This window comes from Canis lupus, chromosome 3, assembly GCF_048164855.1.
Source record: "Canis lupus baileyi chromosome 3, mCanLup2.hap1, whole genome shotgun sequence".
Lineage (NCBI taxonomy): Eukaryota > Metazoa > Chordata > Mammalia > Carnivora > Canidae > Canis > Canis lupus.
The window spans coordinates 64,000,186-64,026,458 of record NC_132840.1 but is presented as its reverse complement, the minus strand read 5'-3'; the positions used below and the strand labels follow the sequence as shown (position 1 = coordinate 64,026,458).

The following is a 26,273-nucleotide window of genomic DNA, read 5'->3' as shown; positions in this document are numbered from 1 at the left end:
GCACTTGAGTATCATCTTCATGGCTTTTGTTGCTCTTTATACAAACTCAGTTTTGGGAGGCTCTATCTAGCCAAAAAGTATCAAAAGACGAAAGCATTGGTTATATTTATTCTCCAGTTTCTATAATTAGTTTATAAATAAAGCCAGTTGGTTACTAACATAGAGCAAAGGTAGAAAGGAATTTTTAGTACTGATTTAAATACTGCAAAAGTGGAATGTGTCCATATAGATATATGAGCTGTGGTTAAATTATGGTATATTTCTCTTATGGAGTGCTAGGCTGCTGTTAAAAATGATGACTTAAATGTTAAAATCGATGTCAATAGACATAGCTCAATGTTCATGACATATTGCTTTAAGGAAGAGGCAGTTTGATTATAATCCCTTATGACTTGGCACAAATGTTATTTCTCAGACTATTCCTTGTGATCACCTCCCACCTCCTGCCCCCATGTCCTCAGTTAGGGTGGATGCCACTTTCCTATTCATTATTCTTTCAATCAGTGCTTATAGAGTGCCAAGTATTGTGCCCTGTGCAAGTCTTCATTACTGCACTGGGACATTTCAATGATCTGTTTGTGTATCTGCTTTCCCCACTGGAATGGGGTTCTTTGAAGGAGGAGATGGTTTTATCTGTCTTTGTTTCCAGAGACATTTTGGTATTTGATAAATGTAGACTAAATGAATGAGAAGAAAAAGGCAAGTAACTAAGTAACAGAAAGTGAAAATACCACCCATATAAAACAAGAGCATGCAGTTATAGAGAGGTTTCCAGTGAAAAATGGGCATTATACACCATGAGAATCCTGTTGAATCACTTAAATTTTTGTAACCCAGAAGAAATAGTTGTGACTCCATGCAAGTGGATATATACTAGAATATATATAATTATATATACATGCATTCCCCACTGTTCCCAGTGCACGTATGTGATGTACTTGAAATGCAGATTCAAATGTGTGTTTGAAAATGTATGTATGTATGTAACTTCAATGTTTATGGGGCTTTATGTTCAACACACTATGGCCTCGCCAACCACTTCCTCCTCTGCCACCAGATTGCTTAGCCAAGAAAAAGAAGAGTATTTAGATCATAGTATTCTTAACATTTGCAGTCTTTCTGGAATTGTTGAAAAAAATATATGAGATATGAAAAATATATTTAATGGAAACTATTACATCAGGATTTCATGTCATGTCTGTTGTCTACATATAGTAATCTAAGTCCAGAAAACTGCCAAACTGGGCAGCAGTGATTTATCCATATAGCTTATGAAAAAATTCAGAGAACTGGTCTAACATTGCCTTTCTGTTCTTTCAACACCTCTTCCCCTCTCTGAGTCTTCATACTTGATTTAAAGAGAAATATGTAAGGGGGGAGGCTGCCTTTGGAAAATGTGATGCAGTGTGTCTGAAAAAATTATGTTTTTTTGCCCCAAGATCTTCTGTGTAGAGATGCAATGGGAGGTGTCGTCTGTCCCTATAGTGGAGGGAGTAAGGTCCTGGTAGAACCTCTTACAAAGATAAGGGAGGGGACTGGAAGTAAGGGAGACTCGATGTTATCCCCTACTTGCCTACCGTCCCCGTCTCCTGGTGGGGCCTAATTCGCCTGTGTTATTATAGCATGGGGGAAAAAGAATGGAGGAGGTCATCACCCTGCTCGGGGGGCTGCCAGACAAAGATGGGCCAGAGCTGCTCCTCTGCCTGGAGATGTGCAGGATGAATCCCACATGCTTTTATGGTGCCCAAGGTATGGCCACATCACCTGGATGACTGCTGGGGCTGGGAGTCACTGCTAGTGATGGGATCCCTCACTGAACAGGGCATGGATCTGGATGGACCACCCGGCTACAGCCGAGAAAAACGGCTCTGGATGCCCACGGAGAGAGCTGAGCACTTGCTCAGCCAAGGAAGATGTTGGTTCCTCTCTCTTCCTCTTCCCTACCTGGGAAGAGGGAATATAAGGAGGTAAGTAAGAGGTGGGCATGCCCCCTCCTCCACAGGCTGTTAGAACCACAAGGTGAGCTGGGATCAGGACTGGGGAGGGAACGGTGTAGGGGAAGAGCTTTGAGTCATATGGAAAATTGAAGTTCAAAAGTTGAGACCCCTCAATAAACCAGTTGTGCCATCTGATGTCCCATGTTCATGGGAAACTGCCCTGATTTTAGGGGGCAGCCACTCTTTTCCCAAGCTGATCTTAAAAACAATTGCTAATGGGTGACAAGCTCTGCTTTTCAGAGGACAGTATTAAGAGGGTGCACATTAGCCATTGATCTTTAATGTGAATGTTTTCTACTGTAACTTGGGGTGGGGGGGCAGAGGAAGAGGGAGAGAGAAGCTCTGGCAAGGAGCCTGACATGGGTCTTAATCTTATAACTCTGAGGTTGTGACCCAGCCGAAATCAAGAGTTGGACACTCAGTGGAATGAGTCACTCAGGCACCCCCATTTGGAGCTATTTTATTTAAGGAACCTCTGGAAGTGGTAATGATGCAACACACCCTTGTTCTTATACATTCCAGAGACGCAGGGCAGAGCTGTGTGTGGCCCTCCCAGCATGCTCAGCAAAGACATGGGGGAGGTCATGGCTGAGACTGGGTTACAGCAGGTAGAAGCTGCATGTCCCCTTGAGCCTGAGGACAGGACAGAATTGACAGTTTCAAAATAGGTGAATTTTTGAGAGCTTCTGTCTGGTTAGTAGAACGGGGGACAGGTCTCACAGTCAGCGTGACTTGAAGCCTTCCCTTCTCTCTCTCCTCTCCTGGCCCCTTTGGATCTCAACTCTTTCCTGTAGTAGAGAAAATATATGAAAATGACTTGATCCCCAAGACCTGGGTCCCCCAGCCCTGGCTCCCTCTTCTTACTTAATCTGTCATCCTGTGATTAAGAACTGGATCCTCTTGTCTTGCTTAAAGGCATCCTAGGGGTAACAGGGAACCTATTACAGCAGAAATTCCACGGGGTGCTCGTTGAGAAAGGATCCTCAAGAGCCAGGCTGGGGACTTCGGGTCCCTGGGAAATTCCCAGAAGGGTTCCCCGGCTGCCTCAACTTACTGATGCAAGTTTAAGTCTAGTCGCCAGCGTGCAGGGCCTCCTCTGCTCCCGTCGTTGGAGTGAGTCAGTCACCTTCTCTTAGGGGGCGGTGACAAGAAGACCCTACTGAGTTTTGAGTGGGCTGAAGCCAGTGCCTTGGTCCCGAGAGGGAAAGACACACAGGACGCCCGGGAGCGCCTTCGGGTCCCCGGGCCTGGCCGCGTGGACTGTCCTGGCCGGGCGCTCCCGCCGTGTTTGCGAGGGTGGCTCTGGCCGCGGCCCCAAACAGGAGCCTCTGGGCGGCAGAGGCCCTGGTGCGAGCCCAGCTGAGCCCGGCCAGGAGCACAGCAGCTTTCTTCCTCCACAGCGTTCCTTTCTGCCGGGGTGCAGGCGTGGCCGAGTCCCATAGCTCCATCAGCTCTTTCCACGTATGAGCGAATAATTGCATTATCAGCCTTAAAAGCGCGGCAGTCTACGACGGACTCGGCCCTGCGGTGGGAGGATCTCGGCCGAGGGAGCCGAGCCCGCCCCCCGCAAGCCCGCAGGGGCTCCCCCAAAGCGCTCCCTCCTGCTCAGGTCTCGGGCCAGGCTCTCCGCCGGTTCTCCCGGGGCTACCGCCCCCTCTCAGCTTCTCCATCCATCCCACACACACTCCTTTTGGGGGCCACTCAGCCCCTCAAGATGGTCCTCATGGCTTGGATTTCTTTTCTTTTTTTTTTTTCCACAATGACCAAAATCCACCTATGTTCCGGCAGGTCTGTATGTTGGGCGGGAGGCTACTGTTGGATTCTAGAAGCACGGCCCCTTCCCGGAGCAGCGCTGGTTCTCTGGTCTGTCACCAGCAGCTTCTCCTCCCCCCAGAGCCCCGGAGAGACGTGTCACCCCATCGGCGGTTCCCTGAAGCCCTCGCCGCTCCCCGGGAAGGGGTGTCAGGCCCACAGCCCTCAGACAATGTCCCTTCTAAAGAAATCCTCACAGCTTCTCGTTGGGTTAAGGCTCCCTCTTGGGGTGTGGGGTGATGCTTGTGGGCTGGACTTTAGGGGTCACCCGAGTGAGTTTTACAAGCATCCACACTTGTCTTTGGAGCTTAGGGGTACTTAATATCCTTCCTTCTTAGCTCTGTAATATCAGCTGTGACGGAGAACGCCGTTTGAAAAGTTCCATTTTGACAGCATCTTGCACTAAGATGTTGGCACGAGGCCCCAGCAGCCCTTGCCTACCTCCTGGCTCTACCTCCTGAGGGCCCGTCCGCTCCTTGCGGCCCCAGACATTGGGAGGGTGCATCCCAGTAAGTGGCCGCCTGGTGGCACCGGGTCTTGCGCATTAACCACTGTCACACAGGGGCTCTGTGTTGGGGGCCGGAGGTCTCCGTGGGCGCCCGAGGCCAGTGTCCCCTCAGAAGCTTCAAGCCTCCGCACCCTGGCAGGGAGTGGAGTGTGTGCCACGCTTGTCTCCCCACTTGAGCAACTGCTCCCCTTCTGGCCACTGCTTTCCCTTTGTTCTAGGTGTTTCCATATCATCTCCTCAGTGGTTCTGGTTTCCGCTTTAAGGAAACGCAGAACAACGCCTGATTTCTTTTGAGGAACAGGGTAGGGGAATGGTTAGACAGGAACGAACATGAAATTAGCATCTCAATAAACCGTTTGGGTCCCAGGAGTAAGAATATGTTCTAAGGAGGGTCCCAGGAGTAAGAATATGTTCTAAGGAGCGCCAGGAAGGAAAAGTGCATGGAGTCAGCTAGAAGAGGGTAATAAGGGGACCTAATTTAGTTTTGGGGTGGGGTGGGCGTAGGGTATCCGAGAATGCTTCTCTGGGGAAGTTTTACTAAGGCTCAGATCTGAGTCGGGGTACTCAAAGAGTGTTCTAACCAAATGGACTGTATTAATGTCGTTGGCTGCTGTAACAAATAACTGCAAGCTTGGCAGCATAAAACAGTAGACGTTCTTTCATCATTCTAGAGGCCAAGTCCAGAATCAAGGTGTTGGTAGGGCCGTCCTTCCTCCACAGGTCCGAGGCGGAGAAACTTTCCTTTTTCTTTTCCAGCTTCTGGTGGCTCCAGGCGGTCCTTGGCTTGTGGCTATGTCATTCCAGTCTTGTCCTCTCTCTACATTTTTCTCCTCTTTTCACTTTTTTGTCTTAGAAGGATGCTGATCATTGGATTTAGGGCTGACTCAGGTCATCCAGGATGATCTCATCTCATGATCCTTAATTCCTTCTGCAAAGACCTTTTATCCAGATAAGGTCACGTTCACAGGTTCTAGAAGGTAGGGCATGGACACATCCATTGGGGGGAAACCACTCAAACCACTACAGGGCCAAATAGTGGCCCTGGGGTTCTCTGCCCTGAACTCCTGGGGTGGCCCATCTCTGTGTCACTCTCTCAATGTGCCAAATGCCATTTGTGTTGCTATCTTCAAATTTGGGCAGTTCTATACCTCCAGAGTATATATTTATGGAGACAAGGACTTTGTTTCTTCTGGTTTTGCATCCCACCCCCACCCCTAGCATCAAAACATTTGAACTCAGCTGCACATTTGCTGTCATGTCCATTCCAACTATTTGAGGACAAAGTAAAGGAAATGATAATTTGAATCTAAAATTAATAAAGTGTCATAAATGAATGAGATTGCCCATCTGTGGAAATCTTTTTGGAAGGAAATGATTTGGATGAGTGTTAAGATTTGGGAGCTCTTAGCTCCCAGCCAGGGACCTCAGGGGCTCCTCCTACCCCCAAAAAGAAGGCATCAATTTAGGATATAACTAATGAAAGATAGGATGTCATCTTGGAAATAGTGACATGTCTATCTTGAGGGTATGTTGTAATGACAAAACTCTTTGGTGGCTATTAAAGAACATTGAAAAAGCAAGTGGGAAGAATTTGTGATTGCCAGTCTGTCATTATCAGAGACACAGAGACACCATGTGTGGCAGACGTGAGCTTTCTAGTCACATTAAGGCTGCTCTACCTAGCAGACTCGGGCTGGCATCCAGAACATTGGCCAGGTTTCTTTGTTTGGGGTGGTATCCTTACCATAAATCTTCTGGTGTCAAGTCAGTTTCCCAGGTAACGTGACAGCTGCAAGTGAGGGGGCAAGGGGTGAGGGAGCATTGTGCCCTGAGCAATAGGCACGAGTATGCCAATCACCAGAGAGGTCCGCTTTCCATCTAAATTAAGTTGGCCTTTGTGGTGGTGTCTTGTGAAGTTGGATAGCAAGAGTTAGCTGCTGGCATGCGATGTCCCTCTGGGAGGAGGCCTGGCCCCAAGCGTCCCACCTCCCTCCTGTCTACCCCTCTGTGGTTTAGGAGGGTGATGGGGTAGTGAGGCAGGGCAGGAGGATGTAGCCCTCAGACAGGGTCCGGCTGTGGCAATAGATGTGGCTGCTGAGGAAAGCAGGCATTGAGTGAGGTAGAAGGAGAGAGAAGAGCCTCAGGAAAGTGGAGATGGTATTTTTAAATGGAAGGATGTGTGGACCTAAGGTTTTTGATGTTGCTTGAATGACAGTACATTCCTTCCTTAAAAGCCCAGACGTCATCTGTGAAAAAATCCAGACCAGAACAACATTGGAACACAGATGCCAGACTCCCAGATAAGCATGTGAGGTGGGTCGATCCCAAAGATCCCGTAAATTTCCTTACAGAAACTTAGGTGCTTGAGTTCCATCAGGCCCGAGTAGCAACAGGGAAAATGCTCTCGGATTTATAGTTACATTTCATCTACTTAAAAAGCATGGGGAGAAATATAAGAGGAAGGAAGAAAAACGCACTTGGCTCCATCACAGCCACTCTGCTTTTAAGCAGATGCACATTCGATTGCAGACTTTGTTTTTTCCCCCAATTAGTCTCCAAATGAGTAACTCACAATTTCCATTTGCATGGTTCATTTTGTTTCCCAATGAAGTAAATGGTTATTTCTTGGTTCAAAGAAAGTCTTTTCAAGGACATCAGAGACCAATAGCATCCTCATCCATTAAAAATGAAAAACTTTTGCTTACAGTGGTAAAACCAAGCCACGTAGGTGGCAATTCCAAGTTATTTGCCTTTTCTTTCCTGGCAGCCCTGGAGTGTATAGATAAGTCTGTCCTGTGCCTCTCAGGAAGACAGGTGGACCAGCCAAGGGCTCCCCCTCTCTGGGTATGTGTAGCCCATGGGCTATCACCCCACAGACCTGCAAGGGGGTCTGGTGTGTCAGTCTCTGCTCAATGAGGAAGGGGTTGGTTTGCTTGGATGCCCACTATCTGGAACTCAGATGGGGAAATAGGGAGATAATCAAGCTGTTAGGAGTGGACTCTGAAGCGGAAATATGCTAGAGAGAGGCTGATCCAAGCACCATGTGGGCTTTGAGTCAGTAAGCCAAAGTTGCCAATAAAAGTTATACAGAAAAAAATCTATACAGGGTGGAAGACAAGAAAGCCAGTTAGAAGGTGGAAAAAACAGCATGTGAAGAAGAATTGAATTATATTAGGGGCAAAACATGAGCCTGAAGGTTCATGAAGAATGGGAGGAAACCACGTCTTTGATCCCAGTTTCTCTTCCACAGTTAAATGTCAAGAAGTTGTGTGGCTGCCCACGACCCTCCTTTGCCTGATGCCTCATCCCTTTTCTTGGTCACCCTGTTAGATTCCCACCTCTCTAGTTCCGTGTGTGGTAAAGAGCTCTGCTGCTTTGGCTCCAATGTTCTTTTTGTTTACTTTTAACCAATAGTGGAATTTATTGACTTGGGGATCCAGTGAGTCCATGGGTGGGATGGACTTCCGTGGGAGTTTTCAAAGTGAGCAGGCCTGCCGCTCCACCTCCCTGCTCATGCCTGCCCTGAGGCCTCTGCTGTTGGCCGCTTTTATCGCCCTTGGGCTTCTCTTGTGGCAGCGTGGCTACCTGGGGTGGCCGGGGCTGTGTGCTTCTTCAGGCTAGAGAGGGCATTTTTCTTTCCTCTTATTGCTGAACCAAGTCCATGGAGCTCATTCGGATTTGCCAACTTGGGTGCTGAACCAATGCCTGAGATTGGGGAGGGCCAGTCCCGCCTTTGCTCCTGGGGACATGTGATAACTGCAATCTTCAATCCCATTGATCACAGGCTCTTACTTGCTTGAAACCATCAATGGATTCCATGTCAATGACAATGAATTAAAAGTTCTTGGGGCACCTGGGTGGCTCAGTCAGTTAAGTGACCAACTCTCAGTTGCAGCTCAGGTTGTGATCTCAGGGTGGTGGGATCGAGTCCCACATGGTTCTGTGCTCAGCAGGGTCTGCTTGTCCTTCCCCCTCTGGCCCTCCCACCCACCCCTGTGCACTTGTGCTTGCTCTCTCACTCTCTCTAAAATAAAGAAATAAAATCCTTAAAAATAAATACACACAAAGTTCTTCATCATGTCCCGGGGGATCCTGCATGATCTGCCCCATGCCTGTTTTCCTGACGGTGTCTTGAACCTTCACCCTCCCTTTATGTTCCATCCACACTGAGCATTTAATTCCTCAAAAGGTCCAGAATTTTCCCACCTCATGGGCATCACACATGCCCCTGGATCATGGTCTGTTTGGAACTTTCTTTACCCACTTTGCATCTAGCTATCAGTGAAGTAAACTTACATTTTAAAATGAGGGCTGTATCTTAAAGGAAAAAGTAGATAGAGGGAAGCTAAGGGGGGTCAGATCTAATTTAGATCAGAGAGAGGCAGGAAGGAGGGTTCAGAGAAGGCCTTCTAAACTGATGCGTGAAGGATGCATGCCTGGCATTTTTTTCCTATCTGACTCTCCTGCTAGATGGAGCTCGGGGTGAGGGGCAAGGGGTGTCCTCAGCTGCTCACTGTTTTCCCTGTAGCACACAGAGTGGAGCCGGCCTGGGGAACACACGAAGTGTGTGTTTGCGGATTGCCTATGCGGGGATCCGGAACACCCCGAGGTCCATGCTGTTGTTCCCATAGAGCAGTGGGAAAACCAGCCCAGCCTGGTGAGGCTCCTTGCCCAATGTCACCAGGACTTGCCTCTAGGACATTAGCTGGCCAGGACTGGAACTGAGCTGCAAGTCCAGGGTACTCACCTACAACCCCGGGGTCTCCTACAGGGAAGCTACCGGTGGATTTGTGCTTTGGCTCCAAGAGACTAGAGAAGAACACCCTGACCTCCTGTCCAACTGGACTCTCCCAATCATGCCCAGAACTCCCACTCTTGCCTCTTTGCCTCCTTTGGTTGGACCTGGACACTTTCCCCTTTCCCTGTGTCTGTCCAAATCTTCCTCATGGTTCAGAGGGCACCTTGAATATATCTTTTAAACTCTGTTTGCACTTTGGTTGTGATGCTACCTTATACTTTGTGCTAGGATTATTTGTACTTATTTCTCTCCTGCCAGTTAATTCCCTCCTTGAGAGATGGAACATATTCCTCTTGGTATTTGCAATCCTGAGAGCACGTAGCACAATGCCTTATATACAATCAGTGCTCTTTAAAAGTTATCAGCCTTGATTCTGAAGCCATACGCTGTGCTGTCTTCCACAGACAGGTTTCTGAGATGGTGTCCTTAATGGCATCTCCCTGGCCACGTGTCCCTGAATGTGGACTCAAAAACCCTGCTTGACTTCCTGACTGGCCTCTGCTGACCAGGCAAGTCATTTAAGCTCTCAAGTTTTCTTTTAAAAAAAATTTTCAGAAAATGTAAGACAATATATACAAACAGAAATATAAAGCTATTATAAAGTTTGACAACTGCCTTGTGAGGGTCTTGGAGGTATCGGCTGGTCAAAAGTGTTGATAAACCAAGTTCATGTTCTGAACTGGCTCCCACACATGGTTTTCCTTGTTCTTGCTCTTTAACATTTAAGTGAATGTGTGGCTAATGAGCAGATAAGTACAGGAGAAAGAGTAATAATAATAATAAAGTATTCCATTCTCACACTGTCTATAAGAATCTTATACCAAATTCTCTTATGATCCAATTATTCCATTCTTGGTCATTAGGCTATAAACCAAGAAGCCGGACTAGATTGAGCCAGGCCACCCATTTTGCTTGTCTGTTGGTAGAAAGCTCAACACACACATCCTCCTCCTCCTCCTCCTCCTCCTCCTCCTCATCATCATCATCATCAGGAAAGGTCTGTGTGAATTCTTGGTGACTTATGCTCAGGAAGCAGGCTCAGGGCTCTGCCATTGTGGCCTGCATTCTTTGTGGCTTGCTTCCTCTATGGACCTCTATGCCTCAGGGATGGCAAGGCTCTGGGCCAGAAAGAGGTTTCACTTGCAAGAAGCAGTTCCCCCTTAACTGGCCCTATATGATGCCTGTCTGAAAACCGTCTTGACTGTAGTCACATCATCACTCTGGAGGCAAATATAAACATCATTAATCCTAGAAAGGCAACATGAATGACACATATGCCTCAAGCCCCGTTGGGAACATTCTGACCAATTCTATTAGTGAAAGAGAAATAAAGCTTTACAGATTACTGTCATTTATTTTATGGGCCTTTGTTATACTTAGCCATTCAGAGACGAAAGAAATCCCAAGTGCAACTTCCATAATATTGAGTTGGAATGACTCATATTATTGCCTACCTATTATTAAGCTTTTTGGGAGAATTGTCTGGTCCTAATTGAAGTTTAGAGAACCTTCACCTTCAATGCAATAAACCTGTCACCCCCAGGGAAGCACTTTGCACCTGAGGGTACAGCGTGACGTTGAGGGGTGAGATTCTGCAGAAGAGGTAGGGGCTGGGGGTCATGCTGATGCCAGCTCAGGGGAGCTCAGTGGCCACTGTTCAACCAAGGGGAAGCCTGGCCTGCAGTGTAGAGAGAGTGGGAATTGGGCAGATGGAAGGAACTCAAGGCTGACCTCACAGAGCTTCCCCACCCCACACCTGGAGATGCCTGAAAGCTGGTATGGGTTCATTTATCCAAACCGCACTTTCTCCTGCACCTCCACCAGGCTTTATCAAAACGGGGTTGGATACCCCAAGAAACATTTTATTAGGGGACTCTGGGCAACTATCCCCTTGAAAGCTAATAAATGGTAATGATACATCTTATTTCAAAAGTACTACATGCTCATTGTAGGACATTTATCTGGTACAGATAAACAAAAAGAAAAAAATTAAAGTCGCCCAGTTATTCCGCCACTCGTAGAAAACACTGTCTACACATCCGTTAAGTCTCTCTGCTCACAGTCATATGATTTCTTTTTAAAACATAGGCGGATACAATCCATATGGTTTTGAAACCTGTTGTTCACATGATACAGCATGAACACACTTCCTATTACTTGGAATCCTAAAAAATTGTAATGCATGCAAGGGTATTCCATTTTTAGGAATGCACGACTATGTATCTTGGAAACATTCTATTGTTAAGCAGTTAGGTTGCTTTAAATTTCCATGTAAGTAATGGAAATCACTATTTAAAGCCTCTTTCCAGTTGGACAAGTAGATGATAGTACATTTTTAAAATCTGAATTTATTTGAAACCATGATGTTGTAGACATTGTCATGTTTTTGTATCTACGTAAAAGTGTCTTGTGATTTCTCCATTTACTATATTTATATTGATATGTTTATTTTTTTGAATTGATTTCTAGGGATTTATGCTCGAATGAAGATGTATATATTTTATACATACACATATATATTACACTTGCATGTTTGTATTGTAAATATTGCAATTTATACTTTGTTTTTTAATTTTACTTTGGGAGATTAAAAAGAACTATTGGAAGACTTAAAAATTAGTTACAATTATTACTCTTTTTTCAGCTTTATTAAGATATAGTTGGCAAAATTATGACATTTTCCTTATATTGTTTTTTTTCCTTTCGCAAAATGCTTAGAAAGCCTTCTTTAATAAAGATTATTTAAATATTCACCTATGCTTTTTTTCTTAGTTCTGTTAAAATTTGCCTTTTTTTTTTTTTTTTTACATTCAGTTACATCTGGAATTTATCTGGATGTGTGTGGTAGGGCTTTTACTGCATTTTATTGCATTGCTTCATAGATGTTCCAACACTGTTGATTGCATAATTCAGAATCCTCTACATTATTTGAAACTCTTCCTTTGTCATGTATTACAGTTTTATATACACGTTTCTATTTTATTGAACCATTTCTGGAACTGATTGTTCGTCGCTACGAGCCACTATTGTTGAAGAGAGAAAACAATAAAGTCAGGTTTATTATTTAATTGCCAATTTAAGGTACCACATGAAAGCAAACGATCTCTGGGATAAGCTTCTAGATATTCCCCTGCAGCTGAGGCCAAGGCGGCTCAAGTCCCAGCTCAAGATCTAATTGTAAAATGGGCAGAACTTCAGAGAAGGCTGGATTTGCCTTATAAAAACCGTTTGCACCAAAGTCAGGGCTCTGGTGGGAAGGAGACCTCAGGACTGGAGTTAGGGTCTTCTAAACCCCTGGTTCCAGGCCTTCTGTTGAAGATAGCAGCTACCTGCCACCACCCCAGCTCTTGGATGAGGAGTTTGTTAAAATGGGGATCCTGTTGTTCCTGGTGATTACTGCCCCCACCGTGGAGGAGGGATATTCCTCCAGCTGCCCTGATGGTGGCGGCTCTTGGAAAGCTGGAGGAACTGGTGGCCTCTACATCACAGGCAAGTCATTCTCACTGTAGAAAACTTAGGAAAAAAAGAGAAGTATCTTTTTAAGTCTCCTAAATCTCTTTGTCCTTTGCTCCAATGATGAGCACTCTGAATATTTTGATATATCCCATCCCGTCCCTTTTTTTCTGCACACATGCAAACACTCACACATTAAAAACCCATTGTTCACTTGATGGGATGAGCACTGGGTGTTAAATGTTGGCAAATCGAACTTCAATAAAAAAAAACCCACTGTAAATATGGGGAGCACACTGTTTAGAAAGTTTTTTTTAACGCTGTTTTTTAAAGAAATTAACATTATATTGTAAGTATATATTCTCCTGAGCACTAATATTCCTGGAGCATATTCCATTAGGAAAATATTCCGTGTCTGTGGGGTAAGGTTCCCCAGCACCCTGCTCACTGAGCTGCGGTTAGAAGGTTTGGGGACTTGGCTCCAGAACCAATAATTGCCTCAAGGGATGGCAGCCTGCCCTGATTTGGGCCAAGGAGGGGTGAGGAGAGGCATGCGGGTGGGCTCCGGATGGGTGGGAATGGTGCGCTGCTGCTCTGACAGCTGATCTATGATGGGAAAGGAGTCAGAATAAGGAGACTATGTGATGTCTGGGCCAAACCAAGAGAAAGACCAGAAATCAAATCAGAGGCCCAAATAAAGTGTCTAAGGTCCATCCTATTTTTTGGTCTCCCTGTTTTGTGAGTCAATAAAACTCCTCATTGTTTGAGCTAGTTTGAGTTTTTACAGCTGAAAGCATTCCGAGAACACGCATGGAGTATAGGGCGGGCCTTCAGACCTGCTGGCTCGGTTCTGATTTTGAAGCACAGCAAACCCAGGTCTGGTTGTGCAGCTTCACCGAGAAAGCTCAGACTGTGAAATCAGAAGCACATGGATTTGACTCTTTCCTCGGCTGCTGACATCCGATCTCGGGCAAGTCATCCGTCCCCTTTGAGTCTTATCATCTGTAAAACAGTAATAGCTATTTCAGAATCTTAATGGAGCTAATTGTTGTTATCAAGGGAAGGTGGAGATAGAATACACGCCACCATCCCCAGCTGTAGGAACAGCCGGCAGAGGTCTGTGTTGTCATAGGGTCAGTATTTTTAAATGTGACCATTTTTTTTTGGTTCATAAAAGTAATAATTGCTTATTTAAAAATTCTGAAAAGTATTGTAATGGATAAGAGTTACTCATAACCCCACTATGCTGAGCAACCAGCAGTGATTGGCCTTGTGGTTGAGCACTGACCATAAAGTGGGAAACCAGAGTTCTTTGTGCAGCTCTGCCTACGTTACTTTTACAACATTGGCCAAGGCACTCCAACTCTGCCTGCCCCGGGGAGGGCCCACTTCCACGGGACGAAGGAGAGAGCTTCCCACCTCGTCACAGAGGGCAGGCATCTAGCAGTTCCACATCACTGGAGACCTAGAGAAAGTTTTCTTCCCCCAGGGTGTTTTCTGTATACCAGTCCAGAAGATTCCCCTTATGCAATTAGAGCCAATTCACAGGCGTCCAAAGCTAGTTATAGGCAGGGGCTCACTGCATTAATTTTCAGGCAGGCAGACAAAGTAATCTTTTTTTTTTTTTGGCTTATTGGTATGCCAGCAAAATGCAAGCAATGTCTACTATTTAATTCTGCGGGAACAATCTGATGCAGGAGGACACACATCCTGACCTTGCATTGTCTGCCTCTGAATGAGAATCCTTGGTGGTTTCAAAAGGCAATTCAATTAGAGGTTGTTCCAGATTTTTAAAGCATAGAAACCAACAAGTACAGATACATGTGGAAGAGACATTCTGGAGGCGCATCACTGCGCCTCTGAAAGAGGTGAAGAGTCTTGTTATCTGCCAAGGGGATCATAGCTCCAATGAATGGATGGGGACTGTTTCCAGAGCAAAGAACTGCTTAGCCTCCCAAACATGTTGACCTGAGTACAGAGCCAGCCTGAATAGCCCAAGTAGTTGTACACCAGAACATTCTCCGAATCAGGTATTTCTTTGCCCACCTATATGGCCTTCTCTTGCACTAATCTCACTTTTCCTTAACAATCCTACTGTGCAGAATTTAACACCCCGCACACACTCCCTGTTAACTTTTCTGCTTCCCACATGCCAACATTACTGCTCTGCCCTGGAATGCTCTTCTTTCCCATCTTTGCCTTGCAAATCCTCCCTAACCTTCCAGTTTCTTCTTCAATGGGACAATCACTGCGGGGTGGCTGTCTCAAGCCCTTCAGACCAGGTGGGATCTTCTGTTTTACACTCCTCGCAGGGCTTCCTGAACTTCCCGTTTAACAGCACGATTGCGCATATCACGACCTCCCTCAGCAGGAGAGTCTCCTTTTAAAAAATCTGTATACTCTAGGGAATGACAATTTAGCCGAGGAAGAGCCATTTTGAATCTAAAGCAGGAGCGATTGAAGTGATGTTGAACTGTAAGATTTGGTTTTCTGCCCTTAGCAAAAGTGGGATCTTGGAAACGAAGCAAAGTCCAATGATGAAAAAAAAAGTAAGTTATATTCTTGCAAATCGGAGCCCATCATTATGTGAAAGTCATACTCTTAAAAAAGGTTCCCTTTAAAATCTGCATGTTTACACATATCTGATGTTGGGTATCCAGCAAATGGGTTCTGGTCTTGTGTTTTGTTCTGTTTTTCCTACAGGTGCGCAGAGCACTTCGTGACGTGAAATGAGAGAAGTAGGTCAGGCTGCTCGTTCAGAGGGGATGCCAAGATTAAGTCAGAATTTGGCTTTTCCTTATCCTGAGGCTTTGGAGAGACAGGAAACACTTTTTATGGGATTTAGAATCATGATGTAAGAATTCTTTCCCCAGATATCTGTTGTATTTATCAGTTTTAAGAAAACCTATTACATTAAAAAAAATCAGACTCTAATATGAAAAGAAGAAGGCACAGGGTTTGCAATTTGAATTAAAAGATAATTCTTGGCAGCACAAAAGCAGTTCTTTTCTTTCCCTAAATTCTCGTTTATGGATCATTAGCCACTTGGCAAGAGAGATTGGAGGAAGACAAACTAGCAGTTAAGGCACTAAGGACAAATAGCCATTTGAAGATCAATCATAAGTGAAAGCGAGCCTCTTGGTAATTGCCAACCATTGGGAAAATATAATTCAATTTACAAAGTTATCGATTTACATTCATCTTTTGGAGAGTGGCAGGAGGGTGACCTTCTAGTATAATCATATATTTCTTGCTTTGAGATTTCATCCAAAAATGTAGGAAAATCTCTCTCTGTGGTAGCTGAGGGATCTGGCACTGTCATCCAAACTTGCCTCATAATCGTCACGTGGTTGGTGTCACCCTGGAGAGTATGTGGTTATATGATGGTCATATTTGTTATGACCAAGGTTTTGGTTTTTGGTTATTCTCTACAGAATTTCAGTAGTATCTCTGCAGCCTGAAGCTCGTCAATGTCTTGGGTTTCATCTGTGTCTTCTTGAGTGTGGCTCCCATCCATCCCATGTCTGACAGTATTTTCTTGTGCCTGTGGGTCCTGAGTGAGATGCAGCTTGTGTTAAAGTGGAGTTCTGAGGACCCTAAAAACACAACAGCTTCCATGCTACTCACTTCCTCCTCCCTCTCTCTCTCCCCCCAAATATTGACCCCACTATGCCGCAGACACTTGTCTCAGCACAGGAGACACAGGTGCCCTTGATGGTGAGCTGAGCATAGACCTCAGTGTGTTTTGGAAGCCAGAGGAGGGAGCCTGAAGAAGGGAGAGACCCAAGAAGGAAGAGAGGAGGATGCTGGTGGGAAAAGGCTTGAAGGAGGGGATGGAGTGGGGAGAGGAATGGGAGGAACAGAAGTGTCTAGATCACAGATCACCCTGTTACCTTTAAATAGGGGAAGGGGCCAATTTTCCTTTGAGATGAGGTAGCCAGTTAAGAGGGTAGATGTTGGTCTGGCTGTGTGACCTAGTGGCCAATCAGACGTTGTGGTTTTCACAAAGTTGGAAGATATGTCGAGAAGTCTCCAAGCTGCTGAGTGTCGTCGCCTGCTGCTGAGTGAGGGCGTCGTGTGTGGGGGACACAGGGCTCTGCACCTGCCACCGCGACCGACCGACCACAGGAGCCTTACTGTTCCCACCCACAGCAGGGAAGAGGGGAGCCTGGAGCCTCCACGTCGAGGCAGCCATCGTACAGGTGAACCCCAGGCAGACAAAATGATTTTGGCTCTTCCTTCTAGAGGAAATCTTTGAGGTTTACATAGTCTTACCTCACGTGGGAAGTTAAGAATTTGACGAAGTTTTAAAGGAAGCTTGAAATCTTAGGCAAAATGTAGCCAGTGAAATATGACTCTTTTCAGCCCTAATTATATCCACTCACTGACCCTTCTCTGCAGAAGCTTGAGGAGGAAAATACAGACGCTTCATTACATCGCTCATCAGGTGCACTGTGCTCTGGGCATTTGGATTTGAGCCTCAGAGCCACCGGCGGGGCCCACGGGTCTCAGGCTGGAAGTGGAAGCAGGTAGTACTAGATTTGCAAATCCAGCTACATAATGGATGCTGTGATTTCCTCTGAGGCATGGCAGTCAGCATCCTGATCCTGACACTTGCTTCATCTTCATCTAATTTTTGCCTTCTTAGACATCACGACTGCCATGATGACATATCCTCCACAAAACCTGTCACGTGGTTTAACGAGAGATTTGCAAATGTGTTTATGTGAGAGACATATGAATGATGATTAATTATAAATATAGTTGTAAATTCTGATTCAAAATGCTTCCCTTCCTATCCCCTGCCCTCAACATTCCTTCTCTTTCAGTTCCTTAGTGTCACCTAAAATCGATTTGATGAAATGATATACTGTAGAGTGGTTTTGACTGAAAATACCTATTATGGATATTAGTGATTTGTGTGTATGTGTGTGTCCAGGATCTCTTTCTCCTTTTGAGAATCTTTCTTTCTTCTAGTGACTCACTTTTCCATCCCCACAGTCACAGGAAATAAAGGAGAGTCTGTATTTTCTGATGACTCTATCCCTGGTGACAGCAATTGGTTCAGGGAAGAAGCCTAACCTATGCTGGCTGGGAGGCCCTAGGAACTTTTTTGTTTTCTTAATTTTTTAAAAAACTATCAGTAAGGTAGTAGTCTCTTTCTTCTCTGATATTTGAAGATCAAAAGATAGAAGGCGGTAATGACTGGCATCCAGGGCTTCACTTGTAGAGACGGTTGAAGATCAAAAGCAGATACATTGAAGGGAGGTGATCCTTCAGCCTTTGGGCCTCTGCTTTGTTTTGTCTTAGGCCTCACTTTGCTTTTGCCCTTCCTGCAGTATGTTCAATTTTTTTTTAAAGACTTTATTTATTTATTCATGAGAGACACAGAGAGAGAGAGGCAGAGACACAGGTGGAGGGAGAAGCAGGGTCCCCTCTGGGAGCCCAATGTAGGACTCGAGCCCAGGACCCTGGAATCACAACTTGAGCCAAAGGCAGATGCTCAACCACTGAGCCACCCAGGTGTCCCTGAAGTTTGTTCTTATTATCAAGAAATACCTGTTCCTTTTGCTCCTCTGTTTGCCTCACTTTTTTCTTAAAGATCGGAATGAGCTCTAATGGCATTCTGTAACGAATTAACTCAACTGAGGAAACTTTCACTTTTCGAGAGGACATGGTCACTAAAATGAATCAAGCATGTTGGGTGGCATTTCAGGCAGGATGGCAAGTGGAAAGGAAGAAGTTTGGAGCAGAGTGTCCATCCTGAGGCCTCTAACTTGTGCTGTCTCACTGCTAGTCTGTGCCTCTCACCAAAAAGGCGACTTTTGCTGAAGATCGTTTCGAGCCGTGGGAGCTACATGAGCTGGATGGTGATGTCCAGCCACTTCGCGCATGTCTTGAAGGAACCTGGAAAGAGAATGGGTGAGCCTGCCTTAGGCAGATCTGCTCACGTCCTGCCCTGTGGTCTGATCTCCCCAACAGCTCTTTCTGTGCTTTGATGCCGCAACTCCATACAACAGGTCCAGGAAAAATCTTTGTGCTGTCACAGCGGATGTGACTGTGGACCAGCAGCACCAGGGATTTCTTCGAAGCCAAGCAGCTATTCAGCTGAGTATAATAATTTTCTTTTTTTTCTTTTTCCAAAAGGAATCTCAGCTGGCCAGTTGTCCAGAAAATTCTCAAATTTGGGGCCAAGGTTCCTGGGAACCACAAAGTCCCTTTCCTCCTGTGCATCTTTGAAGCTGACCTCTTCAAATTCTCAGCTTGGGTCCTGGAGTGGATGGCAGACAGTTTACTATGAAACGGATCCCCTTGGAGCCAATGTTTAAAATTGTAAAGAGAATGAGTGCTCCTTCATCTTCCTGCCTGAGACCCTGTTAGATGTGGCTGGCTTTGAAGTACCCTCAGGAGTCTATGTTGACAACAAGGGAAAGGATTTCTGCATTTGTTCATGGTTGGAACGAGCCTCATGGAGCATGATAGAGAGTCCGCAGAATGCCCTTGTGAAGCTCTCTGTCAAGAATGATCATGGCTATGGTGATGTTCTTTAAAAGTAGTAGAGTATTCAATCAAAGCTCTCTGTGGGTGTAAAATGATCACGTCCCAATATCCGGCATGGTGGTCCTCAGAGAATGCTAACAGCAATGTGGCTTTCATGAGTACCTGTTATGTGCCAAGTGCTCTTCTAAATGTGTCACATGTATTATTTCATTTAATTGTCACACCACGTCTGTGAAGTAGGCACCCTTATCACCTTCACTTTATGGATGGAGAAAATGAGGCACAAATAATTGAAATAAATGCCCAAGTTATGGTAGCTTGACCCATGATGCCTTGAATCTCTCCTGGCCACTGTGATTTGCTTTTGACCAACAAATGTGGCCCAAGTGAGGTCACATGAACTCCAGGGATAGTTCATAAGTAGCCTTACAGATTCTACTCAGATTTTTTGGTAATACTTGCTCCTGGGATCTCCCTTTCAGAAACATAAAAGCTAATAATAAATTATTATTTTTTTTAAATCCCAAAGTTTGAGGGTGGTTTATTATACAACAATAGATAACCAGAACACTTATAGGGTAGGTAAATGGCAGAGCTGGGGCTGAAACCCAGGCAGCTTGGGTCTAGATGCCTTGCTTTCAACCATTATTCTGTGTGGTCCTCTAGTGCTTTTTGTTGTTACTGTACTCATGATGATGATGATGATGATGATGATGATGATAATCACAGATGCATTGTCCCCAAACAGGCAGGTATGCAAATCTATAAGTGAACATAGTGGATTTGTAAAGAAAAGATATATTATGCATGGGATTTTGAGTCAGGTGGACCTGAGTTTGAACCTCAGGTTCACCACCTCCTCATTTTATGACCGTGGACAAGTTACCACCAGTTGGGGCCTGATGGTGGTGAGGGTCAGGTCCTCAAGTCGAGCATATGCTCAGTCACCTCTGAAAGTTCTTCACGTTCTGTTAGTATAAACTCAAGTGTCTTTGGGTGGCCACATACTCCTCAAAGTCAAATCTTTTCTTTTTGACATACTGTGTGACATGTGAAACAAAGGCTCATTGAATGAGATGTCTGGAGCCATACACTAACTACTAAATGTAAGTATTTTGTTTTATATCTCGACTGAATGTCTACATAGTTGAATTCACTTGAGTTAAATTTGTTTAGGAAGAGCCACCATTCTATTTTTCTTTTTCTTTTTTTTTTAATTTTTATTTATTTATGATAGTCACACAGGGAGAGAGAGAGAGAGAGGCAGAGACACAGGCAGAGGGAGAAGCAGGCTCCATGCACCGGGAGCCCGATGTGGGATTTGATCCCAGGTCTTCAGGATTGTGCCCTGAGCCAAAGGCAGGCGCCAAACCGCTGCGCCACCCAGGGATCCCATCCCATTCTATTTTTCTATGCTTGTTTCCTTATATAGCGTGAACATGAGATTAATTGCCCAGGGATCATGTGGTATTAAAGGGACATTGTTAGAAGAGTGTCTGACACTTGCCTAATTCAGGGTAGAGGATTACTTGGATGCTCTCAAGGCTTGGTAGGCTGCCTCACCACTTACTGGGTTCCTGTGGGGAGAAAAATAGATCAGTGATACCAAAATGGATTTTTAAGGGACAGAAGAAATCAATTTACTTCACTAAATCTTAAGTAAAACTTTGTCTTTTGTTCCTCTCACATTGAAATGTTTACATTTGCAGTATTTCCCACTGTTTAGCGGATGAATCAAGAACATGGCATGATAATTGTATAAGCCAATACTTGTACACTCATCATGTAGGAGTTTGTGTGTCTCTTGAGCATCTGATTATAACAAAAGTGGTGGTATTTTTCAACTTTATACTCAATGCTTCATGATTAATCCAGAGAAAACTCTATGATCAGAATCCCTGGAAATTCTCATGTGTGAAGAAGCAGTGGAAAGAGGCAATGGAAGAATTATTTATATCTAAAGTCCTATTTCAAGATTGCCATCCCTCTTTCAGAGTACTTGATGGCTAGAATCCATTTATCCTATCTATTGCTGTATAACAAATCACCCCATACTCATAACTTAACAATCATGCATTACCCCTCATGGTTTCTGTGAGTCAGGGAATTCAGATAAAGTACAAAGTACAATAGGGATGAGTTGACACTGCTTCATGTGTCTGAGGACTCAGCTGGAATATTTGAAGGGTAGGGACTAGAATCATCTGCAGTCTCAGGTACTCATATGTCTGACAGTAGATGCTGGCTGTTGACTGGGGTCCTACGTAAAGCTGAAAGTTGAGTCAGCTGGAACACCTACATGTGGCTTGTGGTTCCTCAAAACATGGTGGTTGGGTCCCAAGAGCATCAGAGACAGAAGGAGAGAAACAGATAGAGACAGGGGCAGATGCAAGTCACAACTGCCTTTTAAGACCTAGCTTTAGAAGCCAAGCAGCATCACTTCTGCCATGTTTGATTGGTTAAGATCAGCCCAAATTCAAGGGGAGTGGCAAGGGAGGTAGGGATAGACCCTACTTCTCAATGAAGAGATGCCAGTGTCACTATGTAAGAAGAATATTTGGAATGGTGTGTGTGTGTGTGTGTGTGTGTGTGTGTGTGTGTGTGTGTATGGTCTTTGAAAAATGCAATCTCCCTCCCCACGTTTGAAGTAAGATTTTTGCTAGGTCCCACAGAAATACCCTCATGGTTTATCTGATTCCAAGTTCTTTCCTGGAACACTAGGGTTGCATGGCTGAATGGTGGGGGCCACAGCAGCTAAAGCGATAGGAAGAGCCAGATCTTTAACAAAGAGTGGAATATATGAAAGAGAGTGTTCAATTCAAGGAAAAATACTCTCAGTATTCAAAACACCAAGAGAGAGCGTTTCAGTGGCCAAGAGAGCTATGTATTTTCAAACCCAATGCAGACTTGGAAGATGTCCCCCAACATCTCTCAAAGGACCTTCCTTTTCATTTGACCTGCTACTGTTTAAGGGCCACAGAGGAGGCCTAACTAGATCACAACATAGGAGAGGCTCTAAATTTGACATATCTAAGAGGATAGGAATGAGTCAAAGGACTCACTTTTGTGGAAGTCAAACATATGATCTGATACTTTGCTTCATTTTTATTTTCTGTTAGCTGTGCACATCCAGAGAGTGCTCCACACTTTCTAACCACCTGTTCATGTAAAGAAAACATTTTCTTTAGTTTTGCTATTAAACTCTTGTTTGAAATTGCCATTTTGAAAAATCAAGTGAGATTTTCTATAAGGTAGAAAAAAGGTAGGGTTGTGGGTCAAACAGAGATGAGTTTGAATCCTGAGTCTGCTATGCATTATCTGCATGATCTTGGGTAAGCTCTATTTTAAAAAAAATCATTTATTAATTTGAGAGAGAGAGAGATAAAAAGTGAGAGAGCAGGGGAGAGGGACAGAGGGAAGGAAGAGAGAGTCTCAAGCAGACTCCCTGCTGAGTGTGCCCCCCACCCCCCCCATGCAGGCTAGATCCCATGACCGTGAAGGATCATGACCTGAGCTGAAACCAAGAGTCAAGACGCTCAACAACTGCACCACCCAGGTGCCCCTGATGTTGGGTAAGTTCTTAAAACAACATGCAATAGTTGAGTAACAGAAACATGATAGGAGGGGTGCCATAAGTCAAGCACATGATTGGAAGCCAGCCAAAAGTCACAAAAGTCTTAAAGAAGATGCCAAGAATTATGCTGTGCATAAGCTGTTCTCAATTGCCCTCCTCACCTTAATGAAGTCATCAGGAGAAAGTCATGTGTAAATGGAATGTAGCACAACCAGGGAGGAGCTAAGGTGGTGCCGGGAACTCCGTCTAGGGGAAGGGAGTGGCTGAAAGGAGAAAAGTGTTGAGAAGAGGGATTGAGAACTTTCTGGGCACTGAGCATGTCTGTTGCTGCCTGGGGCTGAGCCCCTGTAAACACAATGTCTCACCCACCCACGTTGTCTTGCCCCCTCCAGCTCACTCAGAAAGGGATGCCCTATCTGGAAGGTGAGAGGGCTCTGTATCAATTGGTTGGAGCTTTCAGCAATTTTTAGCAGCCTGATCTTCATTGTGCACTGTCCTTGCTGCTGCCTCAGAGAGCATTCCTTGAGGTGGTGGGACTTTGGGAAATTGACTATTCTTGGTAATGATGATGATGTGAGCCTGTGAACCGATGGGAGCTTTGTAATTCCTTTTTTTTTTTTTTTTAAAGATTTTATTTATTTATTCATGAGACACACACAGATTGAGAGAGAGAGAGAGAGACAGAGAGAGACAGAGAGAGACAACACAGGCAGAGGGAGAAGCAGGCTAACTGTGCAGGCTCCATGCAGGGAGCCTGATGTGGGACTTGATCCTGGGTCTCCAAGATCAGGCCCTGGGCTGAAGACGGTGCTAAACCGCTAAGCCACCAGGGCTGCCCAGCTTTGTAATTCCTGAGTGTGATGCATGTCACTTTATTTTCCTAAGTCTAATTTATTCCTGCTAGTCATTCATTTATTCATGCATTTATGTGTTAAGAAAAATTACCCAAAAGTTGGAAATGAGAAAGGAAAAAAAAAAAAGGAGCACCTGATATTCATAAGGCAGCCTGGCATTTGCAGCTAGGTCATGTTACTCTCCTAGTTGGTATAAGCAATCTCACAGAATCTCAACTTCAGACAAGTTTCCTCATAGATAAATGAGACCCCAGGTTACTCTGATAAAATGAGACAAAACAAGACCATTTCTTTTAAAGCATTGACAAAAACAACATCACTGAGCCACTTACAAGATAGCAAATATATATATTCTTTCTTGCCCAAAATGAATGTTTGCTGCTTCTTTACCAGTCACAAATCTATCCTTATTCTAGTTTCCCTTCCTGTAGATAGGTTGTAATGAGACCCCTGATTACAGAATTGCCCTGCTTTCTGACAGCAACCAATTCAGGGCAAACCCTGACTTTCTTAGATTCCCTCCCCCAGATGCTCAACCCAAACCCAATTCCTGTAAAGGGTTCCTCTCGTGGCCTCTTATTGAGACACCCCATAGTTCTCCATGGTGAGCACTCTCCCTCGCTGCGATGAGAACAAAATTCAACTTGTTCAACTGTAGATGTGTTCTTGGTGGACTTTGGCTGAAGGTATTGATAGAACTGAGGCATAAAGACAATTAGGTGAAGTTTTAGTATCGTACAAGGAGTATTGTCTAGGGTCTTAAAGTATCCTTCCACCCTTTAGGAGAGTAAACTGTATAATTCATTGATCAGCTCTAAATATTAGAAGATATGTTAATTTAATTTTTTTAATAATAAATTTATTTTTTATTGGTGTTCAATTTGCCAACATACAGAATAACACCCAGTGCTTATCCCGTCAAGTGCCCCCCTCAGTGCCCGTCACCCACTCACCCCCACCCCCCGCCCTCCTCCCCTTCCACCACCCCCAGCTCATTTCCCGGAGTTACGAGTCTTCATGTTCTGTCTCCCTTTCTGATATTTCCTACCCATTTCTTCTCCCTTCCCTTCTATTCCCTTTCACTATTATTTATATTCCCCAAATGAATGAGAACATATAATGTTTGTCCTTCTCCGATTGACTTACTTCACTCAGCATAATACCCTCCAGTTCCATCCATGGTGAAGCAAATGGTGGGTATTTGTCATTTCTAATGGCTGAGTAATATTCCATTGTATACCGTCCATCGAAAGATGAATGGATAAAGAAGATGTGCTTTATGAAGATACGTTAATTTTAGATGGTTTCCCACCCTCTCTGTAGAACAGAGAGCTCTGATGGTTCTGGGTGTGTTATGCTGAAGACTATTGACTAGCTTTGTAGTTAACATAGCATGTTAATTTCAGCATCCCTTTTTTTCCCACTTCCAGTAAAAATCTTAGTTTTTCAAATTCTCTTTCAATCACTGTTGTTATTGTTTGGTACAAGCATTGATGCCCATTCTCTGTTTGTACGAAAAGGATGTTTTTAACATTTGGAGACTTCCATATTGATGGTTTGGACAATAAAACAGAATGCCAAAATATGAGATCTCTAGGGCAAAAAATTCTGAGATGTTTCTTGTGCCTCACCTATTAAAAAGGCTTGTGAGTGGAGGTGCGGGGTAGGGAGAGATGGGGCATTGAGAGTGGTAGGGAAGCAGAGGAGTTGATATTTGATGGATTTAAATGCTCCCTGACCCCACTTAGTGACCCGAGGCCATCATCCTATTGCACCCAACCCCTGGGTCCTGCTTCTAGCACCAAAGGTGGACGTCTTACAGGCTGTTACTAAATCACGCTTAGGCTTTTCTTCTTTGCTCTAAATAATGTAGGAACTCATCAAATATGTATCCACATTTACACATCTGGCACAATGTGCTGAGGTTTTAAAAAATGATTATATAAGTGATGTGATTCTCACAGTGATCCTTGACCAAAAGCAATAAAATCTCAGATGAGTCGAGAATGAGACAAATTGGAACTTTATTCCCAGAGGGCAGGGTACTATCCTGGTTTCTTAGTATGTAGAACAGCATTGAATATAAAAACACCGCAGTTTTCCCTCAGAAAGTAAATGAATACACACACAGAAAGCAGAGCTATAAAATGTGTAACTGCATCCTGAAAAGGTTCATTTAAGAAGTGTTTTAGATCTTGTTACTGTAGTGAGACTAGCAGCTCTATATTCAGATTAGCAAACAAATGGCATTGGATTCCTGGTGACTGAGTCTCCCCTTTACTTTCCTGGGAGTGACCCTGTCTACAGCAGATACTCTTACCCAAGGGCTGTCATCGTGGAGTTTCAGAGCTGTCCCTCTCATCCAGGAGCCTGTATGGTACCTACGACAAGATCTCAGAAGATTTAGGCTCTAGGTCTACCCAAAAACAAGTTAAAGTTCTTTATTTTGTGTGTGAGATTTTTTTCTCTTTTGTCTCCTTTTGAACTGGGCCTGGAACAGACGATCTCATTTTAAATTAGGCCATGACCCTCTGTATCTCGTGTATTTTACATGGGTCCTGGAGATAACAAAGGCCAGCTGCAGATGGGCAGGAGAGACATTGTTATTTGCCTTTTCATTGATATAACCCATGTTTTTTGGACTAAGTATCAGGCTTTGGGTGAGGTAATGGGAAAAGGTTGGTAGCTGAGATAGACCATTTACTGCCCTCCTGGAGATTAGTGGGGGAGATAACAAAGCGGTCCAGGGCATCAGCCCAACTCTAGAGACAGATTG

The 26,273-nt window shown here is 44.6% G+C and overlaps 1 long non-coding RNA gene across 1 annotated transcript; it reads right to left on the bottom strand.

Annotated features, from left to right (window-relative positions):
• Positions 1-2,423: 2,423 nt before the first annotated feature.
• Positions 2,424-3,426, bottom strand: LOC140625083 (uncharacterized). The gene is made up of 3 exons (XR_012024468.1): positions 3,052-3,426; positions 2,862-2,917; positions 2,424-2,785 (listed from the first exon to the last, which is right to left on the bottom strand). It is a non-coding gene; the product is annotated as an uncharacterized lncRNA (long non-coding RNA).
• Positions 3,427-26,273: the final 22,847 nt, after the last annotated feature.